The following is an 11,180-nucleotide window of genomic DNA, read 5'->3' as shown; positions in this document are numbered from 1 at the left end:
ATTCCCAGGAACTAGATCATCTATTTCACCGACACTCGTTCTTTCCACTATACCATAGCATTCTTTTATTCTTTTTCCAGCTTAATAAAAAAAGACAAAAAAATTAAATATTCCAAAAAAAAGAGCGGGAACGGGACAGTATTTCCATTTATTGTTGGCAGCTAGAGTCAGTCGTGTCACCCTTGAACAAAGCACTCAAAGCCAAGTCTCCTCCATTTGGGCGGGATTTAGTTTGACTTAGGTAAGCCTTAACCTTGTTATTGAGTCGGTTCTCCCCCGATTGGTTATCTCTTCCAATCATATGGAGGGTTTGTTCATGCCTCCTGCATGACGAACTTATATAGAGTCATCATATGCTGCCACATAGTCACATTGAGTCGTGCTTTTGTTCAAGGGAAGTTAGCCTGAGTCGGCCTCTCTGCGGTGTCTCTTGACTCATTTTTCAGTCGGCCATCCCTGGTTTTCAGTGTCGTGTCTATCATCACATCAGCTATATTGGTCCTTTACTCGTGCCGGTTTGAGAAGGTCCCCATTGACTTCTTGCTGGCGGGTCTTGTCCTTATCGATGACGACATCTTGCTCTGAGGACAGGCCTAGAGCTGCACCCTGGCCCTATTTTCATTATTGATAGGTCACCTTGTGCTCAGCATCGATCAGTATCATGGGTCTTTGACTAAGTGGTTTCCCTTGTGTTCGACATCAGCTTACATTATCACACATTGGGATTCGTGCAGTACCTTGGTTTCCATTTGACCCTATTGGTGGATACCTCACCTCTGTGTCAGCTTTCATTATTGGTTGGTTCAGAGGGTTTCTGTTGTGCGCTATCCACATCTTGTGTACGCCGGAAACGTACTTCAGTTGGGTTACTACATCTCTTTCGTCCGATTCCTTCCACATTATTGGCCTATGGGTTACACTCGCGCTAGATTGATGAAGGATGCCTTAATGCCTTCCTTCTACCGGATCTTTCCCGACCGACTCCGACTCATTGCTCTGGGGCAAATATCTAGAGTCCATTTGGCAGTACCTTGGGGTTTGCAGTCATTAGTGGCAGATCCTTCGCTATCGATAGTGGGAAACCATCATTGTCTCCTTATTGATAGATTCTTACAGGTGTTCAACTCCAGCTCATCTATTCACACTTGTTAGATTGTACTGGGTACCTTGATGCTCATTATCATTATCGGTGAGTAGTCTCGCATTTGTTAACGGTATACATCAATGACCAGTAATCAAACGATTTCTCACATGGTCGAATTCAGATCATTTATTCCCATAGTGTAGAAATGTACCACGGCGGTCGGTGAAGACCTCAGGTTGTATCAGCATTCATTGGTTCACTTGACAGTTGCTCTTGTTGTTGCTAGTTGATACCACTCCACCATATATGTTGCAGTCAGTCATGGCGACATTCTATATGCTGGAACCTGAGTTTGCAGTGTAGTACCATCCTATTCCATCATGTTCAGTTGGTACCTTTTGGGATCAGTCTTTGATATCAGTGATCCGTTGCATCTTTTAGCATCATTGACAGTCTTATATGTGATATTTAGACATGTACTTGTTCGATCATGATCAAATGATCCATTATGTATTTTCCAGTCATTTATACTTGTATACTTAGTGGATCCACTTGTACTCGATATGCGGACATGCTTTACTTTTTCTGAGCATGGCTATTCCCGCCTCAGACAGTGTTTCTTTCTGATCTCCTTTTGTGGCTTGGTAGGCTGAATTCTGGTGAAGTCCTCATCGGTTTGTGACAGATTTCCTTTCCATGTACTTACATAATACATTTCGACCATCATGTACCCCTTTTGACCTCATATATTAGGGGGCATCTGTTATAGCTCCAAATCTCACTCTTATGGTTTGTGATGCTGCACTCATGGCCTAGGGCAACCCCTCCTTCCAGACCTGGTCCTAAAATTTAAAAAACAGCGTTTTATCCCTTATACGCGACATTGCCCTGAGTTAAACACGTGTATACGCGAGTCTGTGTATACCCAACCCACGTATATGTATTAAAACACTTAAAATATAAAACTCCTTATTTTCGGGCAGAGATCGCGGGTTTTACCTACTGATCACCTGTTAGTGCCCGTGGCCCAACTGTTCCCAACCAACTCCCAACTAAAAAACTAATTTGGGAGAGGTATAAAAAGACCTCAAAGGGAAGGCCTAAGGGAAGAGAGAAGAGAGAGAAAGGTTATTATGCTGAGATTTTTCCCCGGACCAGGTTTGGAGTCCCTTGTGCCTTCTGCACTTCCCCCATTTGTACAGGAAACCCTTGTTTCCTTGTGTGTTGATGTTCATCCACTACTTATGACATCATGGAGTAAGTCATGGAAGGAGTTTGTTAAAGGCTTGAGGCTGGAACGGATCCGGAAGGAAGATTTGCTTGGAGCCTGCTAAAGGTGACTCAGGTGAAATTATTCCTTTTCTGTACTTTATTTGTCTATAATAAAAGAAAAACATGTCTTGGTTCCTGATATGAATCTTCTTTATGTTTATGATATTCATGTTAGAATTCATATATGAATGGTTGTTTATATTTCATAACTAACTACCTTTCTTTATAACATGAAGATGGTTTCTTTATAAGTTTTTGTCCATATATTGCTGTGTTCTTTGGAATTGGTTGTTTTGCAGGACAAAGGAGCAAGAGGAACTTGAAGAAGGGTTTGGACCCTTGAGGACCTTCTCAAACGTAGGACCTAAGGTACGTTCCCTTATCCTAGAATTTGCTTATAATAGCATAATGGCTGTGTGAATGTGTGTTTCTCTGTATAGAAAATTTTCAGTCTGCTAGGGTTTCAACCCAAAAAGCCCTAGGTGAACATTTCCCTCAACACCAGCCGACAACTCCACCAGATCCCAAGCCTCATTTTTGTGCAAAGATGCAATTTCACCAACCATGGCCTCTTTCCAGAGTTTGCCATCCTTTGAATCTACTACTTCCCTCACAGTTTTGGGATCATCATCAGTAATAGATAAAGAAAAATTTGAATAGAAAGTAGATGGACTATACCTTTCTGGCTGCCTTCTTGCTCGAACTATTCTTCTCATAGCTGGAGTTTGTGGCTCTTCATCTTTTGATTCCTCTTCTGCTGTAGAGTCTGATTCTTCCTTCTTTAGCTCAAAATCTATCTTCTCAGGTTCCTTTGGTAGGAATTCATGTTTAATAACATCTTTCACCTCTCTAAACACCACATCTCGGTTGTACACAACCTTCCTTGTTTCTTGGTTCCAAATCTTATAACCTTTTAAACGATCCATATACCCAATAAAGATGCACCTTTCAAATTTACTATCCAACTTTGTTCTATCCTCCTTTGGAACATATACATCTTCATCACATCAAAATACCCTTAGATGTGAAAGAGAAGGTTTCTTACCAGTGCATACCTCTTGTGGAGTCTTATCCTCCAATGCTGATGAAGGTGATCTACTGACCAGGTACATTCAGTCTCCACCGCCTCTGCCTAGAATTCTTGTCTTAACCCAGAACCACTAAGCATGCTTCTTGCCTTTTCCATCAACGTACTGTTCATTCTTTCTGCAACTCCATTTTAATGAGGTGTGTATGGATTATTCTTCTGCCATGCTATACCAAACTTCTTACAGAACTCTTCAATTTCCTTCTTGCAAAACTCTCCATCATTATCTGTCCTAAACGCCTTTATCTTCTTCTCTTTGTGCTTTTCCACCAGAGCCTTAAATTCTTTAATCCTATCAAAGACTTCAGATTTCTTCCTGAGGAAATATATCCATGTGTTCCTTGAGAATTCATCTATAAATGATACATAGTACACAAACTTAACCAGTGATGGAACCGTCATAGGTCTAAACACATCACTGTGCACAAGCTCTAATATCTGTTTCACCCTCTTAGCACCAGATGGGAAACTACCCGATTCTGCTTCCCATATACACAATTTTCACATAAATTAAAATTCAGAGAGCAATTAGACATACCTTCTATCATACCATTACCATGAAGTATTCGAAGGCCCTTCTCTCCAATATGTTCAAGCCTTTGATGCCATAGCGTGGACTTTTCTCTAGAGACCACTATATTTTCTGCTCCACTTTAAGGAACCACAAAACTATTGCACCATCAATAAAAAGGCTACCCTAAAGCTTGTACGGAGTTCCAATCCAAACTCCTCGCATCAATACCAGCTCTCCTTGAACCATCTTGCAATTATCTTTCTCAAACACTATTTTTACACCCGCATCATCCAGCTTGCTTACAGAAATTAGATTTCTGGCCAATGCAGGAATATGCAGAACACTTGGAAGTGTTCTAATCCTTCCACCTTGCAAATTCAACTTGACTTTTCCATGACCAATGATTCTAGCCTCCCTGTCATCCCCTAAGAAGACATCACCACCATCATATTTCTCATACTCGCAGAACCACTCTCTATGGGGAGCGAAGTGAAAGGATGCACCTGAGTCAATCAACCATGCCTCATGATCTACATGTGTACTTTAAGAAGAAGCCAAGTACACATCCCCACCTTCAGCTGAGGTGGTTTTTGCCTCTATAGAAGGAGCATCATCAGATCCCTTTCCTTTCTCAAGAGGTTTAGATTTACAGTCCCTTTTGAAGTGCCCTTCCTTTTTGCATTTATAGCACACCATTATAGGTTTTTATGGAGATTTAGATCTCCCACTCGAGGACTTATTTTTGTTTCTATTTTGGGACCGTCCTTATACATACAAGGCTTCACCATTTTGGCCCTCCATATTTTTCCTTATCATCTCCTCTGACAATAAGGATGAGACTATTTCATCAAACTGCAAGGTAGTTGCATTGAGACATATTGCAACAAACCAACTATCCCATGAATCTAGTAGAGAACAAAACAGAATGATTCACTTATCTTCATATGAAATTTTAATATCAACAGATAATAACTGTCTTACCACCGTATTAAAGGCATTTAGATGCTCTGTCATCGAGTCTCCATCTTTCATCCTCAGGTTATACAACTTTTTCCGTAGGAACAGTTTATTCACCAGAGACTTAGATTGGTACAAAGTCCCTAAATTGTCCCACAGAGCCTTTGCCGAAGCTTCCCTTGATACATTTAGCAATACTGAATCTGAGACACACAATCGTACTATTCTCTTTGCCTTCTGATCCAACTTCACCCAGTCTTCAGCTAACATTGTTGTTGGTTTAATACTCGAATCTACCGCGATCCACTGATCTTTATCCAGCAGCAAATCCTCCATCTTGAGTTTCCACAGCACAAAAATCTGACCATTAAATTTCTCGATCTTTATCTTTCCACTACTCACCATCTTCTTTCACCACAAGGATTTATCTCACAGATCTCCCACTGAGCAGGGTTTACCACAGGCCCGAGAAAAACTCCTCAGCAACAAAGGTGTCCCCTTGAAGCCGAAACAACTCTGTGTTGACACCTAATCCTTGTGATTTGGTAAATATATGTAAATAGATAAATAAGAAATATGAACAGTCATTGGGAGATGAACTGAACAGTCTCTCCCTCATGTATATAATGAAGACCTACCTGATGGAATAGAACACACAAATAATTTTTGCCTTATGGAGTTACTGCTTGGCTTGACATGGTATCAAAGCCAACTCCATTTTTTTAGCTTTTATGCCCTTTGTAACTCCCTATTCTGCTCCTCTTCTCCTCCGCTCTCCATTCAAAATATCTGTCCATACAAAGTGTTGTCTCTCCATTCAAAAGCGCTGCCTGTTCATAAACATTGGTAGTCTGCTCCATCCTGTCACCTGAACGCTGCTACCACATTCACCTGAACGCTACTGCCACGGTCGTCTGCCACAATTCCTGAAGCGTTCCTCTCCCTTAATGAATGTGAAATCCATATGATCCTTCTCTGAAGAGCATCTTCGGTGGTTTTTAAAGTACCCAGCCATATCCTCTGTAGTGTTTGGCGCAACATTTGGACATACCATCCGCATTCAATACATTTTTGAATGCGTTGATTACTATTATTGCGTTGCATATTACGCTGCTCTCTGGTGTCAAAGCCCTGCATATTGCGCTGCTCCTCCATCCTCAATGTCTCAGATATCAATATCGCCCTCCACTTCCAGTAAACGGTAGCGAATGAACTCCAACATACTTATGTTGAGACTCGCCTCTGCAACATCCATTGAAAAGGGTTTTGGTGGTTGACGGAGCGACTAGAAATTAGGTATAGCATGACATCCTGTGAGTACACCCTGACCTGGTTTGCCCACATGTCCTTAGCCAGCTTGATGCCTTCCACTTTAATTACATTTCCAGCATATTCCACTATCTCTACCAGTGGCCGAGCACGTCGTAATCTTCAGTAAATCACGTAGTTGTCAAATATAAAAGAGATGAGCATATGAATATGGTAGGAAACGTGAGAACCACCTGGAACTTGTTGCAGAATTGTGTAAAGACCAGCAATGATGATAATAACAGAAAGGTCCAATCTGCGACCATACTCTTTATCCAAACCTAAATTACTTTCTCTTTTTGGGGTGTGAAATTTCAAGTGAAAACATTGACCGGTGTTTCGTTTTATTATAGCCGAGTATTTGTTTAGAAACTACTGGTGGTAGACTTTTGTTTGGGGATCATAAACTTCTAATACTATGCTGCACTGGCGCATTGGCTTTGAAAATTAAGGCGTATGGTTTGTTCTAGTTGAATCATTTTGTAAAGATCTCGAAGCAACTCCTTCTGTAGTATTGTGCTTCTTGAAGTTCTGATAAATATTACAACTATTTTGCTGTAAGAAAAAAAAAAAAAAAAAAAAAAAAAAATAAATAAATAAAACAAAAATTTACCACTAGAAGTATAATTTTACATTATATCGGCAGAAGTATTTTTCTATCAGTAGAAGTAATTTTTTTTACAAAATGCATTCAATCATATCCATGGTGGGAATAGTTCTCATTGGCAAGAAGAACTATCCTGAATGGTCCCGGATGATAAAACACACCCTCATTTTCAATGAGTTGTGGAAAGGAGTGTGTGTCAGAGACAAATACAATGAACCAGTACATACTACCTCAGACAAAGAGCTCTTCATTTGGGAAAACAAGAACAACAAAGCTTATGCATTAATCGCAACATCTGTAAATGAAGAGATGAGTCGCCATATTTCATCATATCAACTACCTTTGAAGCCTTACAAAAGATAAAAGAACTCTATGACTCACATTCTGCACTTGAAGTTGTTCAACTCATGATTAAACTCTTCACTCTTGAACTGCAAAATAATGATCCTCTTGCTCTTGCATCTGAAGTAAAGTCTATAATGCATGATATCAAATCCACTAAGGTTGAATTGGATATTCCTCTTATTTCTTTTCTCAAGACACTTTATCCTACTTAATCCAATTCTCTTGAGTCATTACAAGCAAATGGAAATCTCAAAGATATAACCTTTGACTCTCTTGTGAAAAAGTTTGCTGAAAGAGAGAAAGCTTTTGGAAAGAAGACAACGCACGAATCTTCTGAAGAGGCCGTGTGCCTTGCTCATAAAGAAAAGCATCCTGCTCAAGATTCTACAAGAGGAAGAGGTGGTCGAAGAGGAAGAGGAAGATATTTCAGAGGCAGAGGGGGCAGACATTCTCAAGGAGAAAAGGCAGATTTGCACTGCATATGCTGCAAAAGAAATGGATCACATGATGCCTCTACATGCAAACTACCATGGGACAAAATTGAGCAGAGAAGAAACCAACAGAAAGGTAAAACTGATGATACAGACAAAGGTAAAGCACCTGAATCCACTCACTATGTTGTGGCACAATGTAACATTGGAGTAAATGAAGATTTATTTAATGCTTCACTTACTTCTTCGAAAAATGATTGGTTGCTTTATTTAGGAGCAACTTACCACATGACTCATAGAAAAGATTTTTTTGAAGATTTCACTGACAATGTTGATGGAGCAGTATACTTTGCAGACCAATCAAAAATCAAGCCATCAGGGCTTGGCACAATTAGGCTTAAACTACCTGGTCTTCTAGACTTTCTTCTGCATCATGTTCTATATCTCCCACAGCTCAAGAGAAACTTGCTGTCCTTGGTCCACATCCGCCAGCAAGGTCACTCCATTCATATGTTTGATGGCAAGCTTGAGGTAAGAAAAGCATCTGACCACTCACTGGTCATGAAGGGGAATAAAAGAAGAAAGGCTTCTCAAGCTGCAAGGAACCTCTGCTCGTGCACAACATTTCTCATACAATTCTCAGCATGAAGAAGGTACACTTCCATCAAGTTTATTATGGCATGATAGATTTGGACATTTGAACTATGCCAGTCGCCGCTTGTTGAAGAAAAATGGTGTTGCTGGTTTGCCTACAATTCCTAGGAAACTTAAGCAATGTGATGCTTGCATTCTAGGAAAGCATAGCATACATTGTTTTCATGATTCACATTTAAGAGCACATAGAAAAATTGAACTCATTCATTCAGATTTATGTGGTCCAATGCCTGTTCCTTCTGCAAATGGAAATAAATATATCATGACATTTATTGATGACTACACCAGAATGTGTTGGGGTTTATTTTTTGAATAACAAATCTGATGCTTTTCAAACATTCAAGAATTTTCATAAATGTATTGAAAATGATGCACAATCTCATATTGGGTCTATTCGCATTGATAATGAAAAATAATACACATCAAATGAGTTTGAAAACTATCTTTGCCAACATGGGATCAAACATCAAACCACTGTGCCTTATAATCCCCAACATAATGGTGCAGCTGAAAGAATGAATAGGACAATCTTAAATATGGTATGATCCATGCTCTTCTTCAAAAATGTAAAGATAATGTTTTGGGCTGATGCTGTTATATGTGCTACATATATAAATAATAGATGTCCATCTAATGCTATAAGAAACAAAACTCCATATGAAATGTGGTATGGACATGTTCCTTCGGTAAAGCATCTCAGGGTCTTTGGTTCCACCTATTATGCCTTGATACCAAAGGTACATAGAAACAAAGTTGGTGCTAGAAGTTGTAAGTGTATCTTTCCGGGGTATTCAAACACCTCCAAATCATAGCACCTCTATGATGAAGTAAATAAGAAGTTTGTTGTATCTAGAGATGTAATTTTCCTTGAATCATCCAAAACTGACAATGTTGTTGAGCGGCAACTTGATCGCTTGGATAGATTCGCAAAAGCAAAATCATTTCAAGAATTTGATAATTAGATTCCACATCTTGTGTTATCACTTAAGAAATGATTTCTAAATTCATAGCATCAGTTCTATTCCAAAGGATTGGTGTTAGTCTTGGTCTAGTCTTTCCATGGTTGCTTTAGTGTCTAAGATCTAGAAAAGAGTCTTGTTGGTATGGTCAAATAGGGTCAACACTCTGTTCTTTCCCATCACTGGTCCCACATCACACATTATTTCCATGTGTCAAGCTTGTGTTAAGGTTTAAATTTTACATTTGTTCCTAAGTCATAATGTTAGATTGTGGTTAAGTCGCTTTTATGGTTTTTAGAGTCTAAGTCATAGGGTTAGAGTCTCATTTCCATCATCAAATAAAGCTCAACAACCTTGTTTTACACTTTATGGATCTCATATCATGTTTTGAAAGTCATGTGTTTAGCAATTTTGAAATTTTTTTGAAACTTGCTAGAAATCCACGTTTTCGTAGTGCAGACAGTGTAAAAAAATAGTTTTGCGCTACGAAATCACTGAAGCGGCCTTTTTCAGCAAAAAAATTATTTTAAGTAGTCAATTTCCAAAAGGTCTCTTGAGAAACTGAAAGGCGATTTTGGAAAGATGGAAAAGGTTTTTCTTCCTAACATACTAAACTACAAAAAACTCTTTCAGTTTCTTCAAATTCGTTCTGAGGTGGGAGGAATTTATGGTTGAACTTGCGCTACGAAACTGCTATAGGTGCAATTTTTCACAAACAGACTTTTCCTGTTTAACACATACTTTTCAAAGACATATTCTGGGCAGGAGGAAAGGTATTTAAAAAACCCAAGAGAGGTTTGTGTTCAGCATGGATTGGTTCACAAAAGCCTCCTTCATTTTTTCAAAATACATTTTTTATGAGAAGATACGAGCTCTGTCCCAACACCTATTTTTCAGCCAGAACAGAGCAAGGAACAGTCTCCTAGTTTCCAGGAACAGTAAAAGGATGAGGCATCAAGGGCCAGCTGGAGGGTTATGAACACCATCAAATTTGAATTCATGGAGTTATAGGTCTCAAAAGGTATGTTTAATTCCTAGATAAGGTTGTTTTAATCATAATGAGGAGTTACACTCCTAATTGTATTAAGACTCTAAGACTGCTAGTTAGTTGTCATTTGTATTTAATAGTTTGTTTTATGGTTAGAATAGGTGTCACTCATAGAAAATTCGAATTCTCTTGATGAGGGATGAGGGAATCCATATTGTAAATGCTATATATGAAGCAAGAGGTTGAATGAGAGAAAGGTTGAAGACTTTTTGACCCAGCTGCTGCTTTATGCTATGAACTATAATTAGTAATGCAGAGAGGTTTTCCTGAAAAGATCTGAGTTCTCATGGGGATAATCCTTTCTTGATCTATATGTTATTTTAATTACTTGTAGTAGATCTTATTGTTAATACTCAGAATTCATGATCTAATGCTCTGACTTCCTTTAACAATAAGATGACTGTGTTTTATATTTGAACCACCAGCACTAGATTACATTGCTATTATTCAGAATTCACAACCATGTGCTCTATTTTCTTTTAGTAATGGAATGATTGTGTTGAGCAGTAGATCTCATTACTATTACTCAGAATTCATAATCTTATGCTCTGACTTCCTTTAGTAATGATATGACTGTGTTTTTTTAGAATCTTGTGAGTAAACCACCTTTGAACCATCAGCAGTATATTTCATTACTATTACTCAGAATTCATAACCCTATGCTCTGACTTCCTTTAGTAATGGAATGACTCTTTTTACCTATGTTATTGAGTAAATTATCTTTGTTTTAAAACCTCATTTGCCTCATCTTTCATGTCAAGAAACCTTGCCATTGAATTTATTGACTTGTTGACTCCATAGCCCAATGGTAGCAAGCCTTCATCTTTTCAGCCTACAAACACACAAAACCAAGATAGAGTTAGCCATCTATATTATCATTAATCAATATCATTAACCTCTGAGAGAGCCCTCTC

Source organism: Pinus tabuliformis, chromosome 7, assembly GCF_031772625.1.
Source record: "Pinus tabuliformis cultivar Carrire ecotype Pingquan chromosome 7, CPIR1, whole genome shotgun sequence".
In the NCBI taxonomy this organism is placed as follows: Eukaryota; Viridiplantae; Streptophyta; class Pinopsida; order Pinales; family Pinaceae; genus Pinus; species Pinus tabuliformis.
The sequence above is the reverse complement of the archived record's forward strand: the minus strand, read 5'-3'. Positions refer to the sequence as shown.